The 5723-nt window shown below is 35.7% G+C and overlaps 1 long non-coding RNA gene across 1 annotated transcript; it reads right to left on the reverse strand.

Annotated features, from left to right (window-relative positions):
- Window positions 1–207: 207 nt before the first annotated feature.
- LOC107877693 lies at window positions 208–4795 on the reverse strand. The gene is made up of 6 exons (XR_007051763.1): window positions 4555–4795; window positions 3910–3983; window positions 3693–3765; window positions 3464–3603; window positions 860–1198; window positions 208–689 (listed from the first exon to the last, which is right to left on the reverse strand). It is a non-coding gene; the product is annotated as an uncharacterized LOC107877693 (long non-coding RNA).
- Window positions 4796–5723: the final 928 nt, after the last annotated feature.

Below are 5723 nucleotides of genomic sequence, written 5' to 3' on the forward strand. Positions count from 1 at the left end.
GTCACATTAATTAACTAAAAATTTCAGATTGTTATGATAATATTTTAAAAGGAGAATAACATTAAAAATGGAATATCTTTCTTTAACAACTGATATTTTGCATAAAATCAAACAAGGAGCCATAATGATCCAAACTCATATCAAACCAATCGATGAACACCCTAATCCAGTAGAGGATGGTAATTATAAATTTCTCAAACCAGATGTACAGTAAATAAACTCCCTCAACAAAAGCATCACTCCATCTGAATCCAAAAAGAGAAACCAAAACACTTTTATCAGGACCAACCGTAATCAGAATTCAGAAAAAAAATAAAACTCAACAACTACTACTACTATTACTACTCCTCAAACTCAGACAATAGTCATATTCTATGTTGAAGTACCACGAAAAATATTATGTACAAATGTACTCAAGCAATAAAAAACAGAATGGTAGTCAAACACTATCGCATTCAATGTCTATCCGTGTTGAGGACGACCACATTTCAGATTCAAGTTGTAAAACAGATGACTTACTTCGATGGACCATTCATGAACACTTCTATATTCTACAGTTGGCGTCTCCATATTCTCGGTGACATTCTCGGTAGTTGCTCCAGATGTATCAGTTTCTTCAACATGGATAACACTATCCTGAATAAAGTCATCTCGACTAGGACTCAACGTGTTTATGTTGTTTCCTTCTCCTATGCAACAATAAGGTTATTTCTGTATCAAGAAAAGATTTTCGTTTTCTTTCGACAAAATGAATGATATAGTCTATTTATTATGTTGGTATGAAACAATATGTTGCCAATGGATCTAAAACCTTAACAAGTAAAAGTTTCATAAAGAAATATGTTATTTAATTTCTTACCATGTACATCATTAAGTTCAGTGTTCTGTTGTCTAATATTTGCACTAGCTTGCTCATGTTGATGTTGAGATAGTGTATCTAGGTTGAACTCACGCAAGTCTTCGGAATATAAAGAACTTCTGGTTTGATGAAGAGATATAGCTGAATGTTGCCTCTGCTGCAGCCCAGCAAGATACAGATCATACTGAAAGCCGATGATTGAACTTGCATCATTAATTTGCCAAGCTCAAGAAAATATCTGCCTACATACTCGAACATTTTTTCAATTGTATGTACTGTTCTGTTGCGCACACTCAGATCATCCACATTTAAATTTTGGCACATATCCCCTTCATATTCCTATTCAATAAGAAATCCAACCAGTCAAAATATACGATGATGTTATAATACCTTATTACAAATCTTTATTAGGGGCATCAAGAAGTCAGCAAAAAGTAATAAAGTAGAGACGTATAAAGTGTATGCTTCTTTTTCTTCACAAATGATATACCACATCATGCAAGCTAAGAAATTTGAGGTTGTAGGCTTGCCAAAGTAACAAGCCGCATTTTCGGTCTAGAACTTAAACTATCATTCCTACGTGTATCGGCTCCCAAGCCAATGATGCCTATATGAATATAAGTAAGTTGGTCAATTATATAGTGTGGAAACCTATATGTACATGAATTGAGGTCCTAAAGGTCCCCTACCTAAAAGATGAGTTGAGGACATTTGTATCGATAGAGTTTTAGTGGATGCTCTTACTTATGTCAAATTTCAACAACCACTAATCCTAGAATATGATGGGTTAGATGGCCTACTATATATCAACTGAAAGGTATTTGAGTCTTCTTTCCAACGCCACTTGTTTTTCCTTAATCCAATATCAGATAAAAAGTTACGTCCATTTTACCAAAAGGTGTCCGTATGCCAAAGCACGATGGCCAGGATGATGGACCGTCGCACCAGTGACAGCCCGTCGCACCAGACCATCCCCCTTAAGTAGAAAAACTGAAAATTGGTCAATTTATGACGGTTAGGGTGATGGTCAGTCGCGGGAGCGACAGTCCGTCGCCCAAACAAGAACATGAATTTTAAGACTTGCATACATCCTCAATTGTGCATTCTTACAAGTTTATCTATATATGTGCACATGAATTTGTGATTTTCAAAAGAGATGAGGTTGTACACTTTTTTCCTTGCCCAATTATCCATGTGGAAGGTTTTCTATGGTTATGGTATATTTTGGTGTGGCTCTTGTTTTTCAATGGTGGTTGATTGAAAATGATTGAAAAGAGTAACCTTTCTCTTAAAGGTTTAAACAAATTTCATGAATGTGAATGCTTAACTAGAGCACCATGCTTGCTAAAAGAGTTTTATTATGTGCTTATGAAAGAGTTGGACACCGTATTTTAAGTCTTTAAAAGAGAGTATTTTGCATAAGTTTCGTGTGTTTTTGAAATAAGAGCTTTCATGTGATATGCAAATCTTTTGGTGGTCATTAACATACTTTTGAACGAGAAGGGTTATGGATTTGATATGATATGTTATGGCTTGCAAGTCTAGGTATGACGGTACCTATTATGAAGTGCCCTTGACATGAAAACAATGAACATTTTTAAGAATGAAGCATGATTTTAAAGGACTAAAATTAGGATTAAAGAGAGTTAGAGGGTTACCCGAAGAAGGCATTTGAGTGTAACGGCTCATTGCTGGAAACCGAGTTTTGCCAGCTTGGGAGACATGATTGGCAGTTGCCAATGTTTACTTGTCCGCGGGCACTGGTATACTAGAATAGTATGTAGGACCCCTATCCTTGCGGCAAACTTGGATTAGGGGGCTTGGCCAAAGAGTTAATGGCTGATTTCATATAGCCCGTGGGATTTTAGGAATGTAGGGTGTACCATCTAGCTCAGAAGTAATTAAGGAGTGGAGTCCATGTGTCACAAGAATGTTTTGAAGCTCAATTTATTATATCCATGTGTTTTAATCTCTACTATGTTTAACTTATTTTCATTAGCTCTTGATTCTTTTATATGAAGTGTATATATATTGTTTTTGGACTGTTCTACGTACAAATACATTTCAAGTATTGACCGTCCTTGTGATGGTTGCATTGTCTCATAATGTAGGGTTTGAGGCACAATCACGCAGTCCAGTTCTGAAGCAGTAGATTGCTCCAAAAGTTTAGAGTCAGTGAGCCTCCATTACTTCGGAAGACATTTTATCCAAATGTTTGTTTCAGTTAGTTTTATGGTACGGACGGTGGCTTTGTCCCGGCTTAGAATGACTAGTATTTTCAGTAGAGGCTTTGTAGATTGGTTTAGAATGGATTTGGGTTTTCCTATGAATTGATGTCCTGAATTATTAAATTTGATTATGGGATTGTTATGCTTCAGTTATCTTTCGCAATTTATTTCTTGTGAGTTATGCTTATGATAGTATGCTAAGGAGTCTTTCGGGCCTTCGTGGTTCGGGATGCCCGTCTCGGCCAGGGCCTTGGCTCGGGACGTGACAGCCATAGAATCTCTTTAACTAGTTCCTGACAATGAACATTCTCCACTTCAATATTAAAAAGGAATAGAAAAGCAGTTAATCAAACAAATATCTGTATCTAGCACTTACAGTAAAGAGCTGTGAAGTTTTGTTTATAAGCGCAGTCCTAGTGCACGATAGTAGTCTTGCTAATTGTTCAACATCTGGAATTCCTTGGAAAGGAGCAGATGGATTGAATGCACTTCCAAGTACCTCATTCATATTTGCCCCTGATGTTAGAAAATGGATAGCAAATATGACCAGTAGATCCACATACCTCTAAGTTGAGAGGAAAAGATAAAAGAGCAAGAGAACTCACTGTTTAAAGCACATTCTCATCTTATCCTATTGAGATATAGCGACAATAATGTTTCTGTAGCGTCAGGGATCAGCTGCAACAACCAGACTTAGACAAATTAAAAATCTAAAGAAAGTTCTATTGAGACAGCATTTTAAATGACAGCATAACTGTGGGCAACCAGACTTGTACTATTAAGAACTATAAGGATTATTGGTATGATAATATGTAAATGAACCTTCTGCAATTTGTATCAACTTGCCAGTTGAGTACCTATGGATATCCCATCAATGCTCATGCTATGGCTAGCAACTGAGGTACATGAAATGCAAAATGTATAAGTAACTGAGCAGAAACGTAAAGACACAGTATAAATTTGTTCAGCTAGAATCTAGAGAACTGCTGACGTGCATGCCAAATTAGTTAAAAAGTAACATGAATTGATATCACGATGCAAAAGAACCACAAATGTCACCTTAATATGTTTGGATAATATTACTATAACAACACAAAATGAAAGAGATAGTCTGTCAATTTATTATTTTGGTATGAAACAAGTTGGTTTTGGAACTAAAACATCAACAAGAATAAGTCTCAAGAAAGGAATATATTATTAAATTTCTTATCATGTGCATCCGTAAGTTCAGTGTTGTTTTGTTGTCTAAATGTTTGTACTTGGTTGCTCATGTTGATATTGGGAAGGCATATTTCGGGAAAGCTCAGTCAGTTCTTCGACAGAAAAAGAACTTCTGGTTTGATGAAGATAAATAGCTGAATGTTGCCTCGGATGCAGCCCAGCAAGATACAAATCATACAGAATATCAATCAGTCTATGTTGAACTGGTATAATTGTGCGTCGAAGTTCAAGAAAATATCCACCTACATATTCGAACATCTTTTGGATTGTCTGAATACGTTAAGATCATCCACATTTAGATTTTGGTGCAGATCGCCTTCAAATTCCTATTACAACAGAATACACTATTACAAGTCCTTCTTTAGAACTTATAGAAGACAGACAAAACTAAGAAAAGAACTGTAGATGAGTATAACATGTACGCTTTTTTTTGTTAATTATTGAAATAAGACGTCGTGCACGTCAAAAAAATTGGTGTCCATAAGCTCGCCACAGAATCACTAAGCACTAGTTCCGGGCAACAAATTTCCACTTCAATAGATAAAGAATTGGAAAGCAGTTAATCAAAAAGATAAGTGGAGCTAGCACTAACAAGAAAAAGCTGTGAAGTTCGATTTATAAGCATATTCCTAGTGGATAACAGCAGTATTGCTAGTAGTTCAACTTGTGGAATGCTTTGTGAAGGAGTGGACAGATAGAATGCAATTCGCGTACCTCGTTCATATTGTTTTCTGTTCCTAATTAAAGAAGAGCCATAATACATAAATATGATCCTAAACTTGACACCAAATTATAACTTTGACCTTAAACTTTGATAGTGTCAAATAGAACCTTTAACTATTCAAAACCTGAATAAATATGACCTCCGATTTTGCAACCCCATGCCTGAGTTTCACTCGCGCCTACGTGGAAAGCTCATTCAATCACACAGTGCCACGTCGTTAAAAGGGCTAACTTGGAGGGAGGTCATATTTGTGCAGTTTTGAATAATAAATGGTCATATTTTGTGCACAGTTTTGCTTTTTGTATTAAAACGGCCACTAGCAGGGATCGAACTCGTGCAGTAGGCTGAAGGAAGTGCCCAAGAAGAGCAAATAACACCACTGAGCTATCTAAGTGCCTTGTTTCATGTGGTTCAACATTAATATACGTACATAAATATAGATTTTCTACCGTATATATACAACGTAATTTTTTACCGAGGGGGTTCGGGTGAACCCCATGGAAACCACTTAGGTCTGCCCTTGCGTTAATTTAATAACGTTTTGATAACGTTAATTTAATACTAACATTTTAATAACGTTAATTTAATATACTGCTACTATCCTTAATAACAATTTGAATAACGTTTTATTAAAACTATAATTTTTTTTATTATTACTAAAGTTTCATCTTTAATTTAATATTTAAATAAA

Source organism: Capsicum annuum, unplaced genomic scaffold, assembly GCF_002878395.1.
Source record: "Capsicum annuum cultivar UCD-10X-F1 unplaced genomic scaffold, UCD10Xv1.1 ctg82723, whole genome shotgun sequence".
In the NCBI taxonomy this organism is placed as follows: Eukaryota; Viridiplantae; Streptophyta; class Magnoliopsida; order Solanales; family Solanaceae; genus Capsicum; species Capsicum annuum.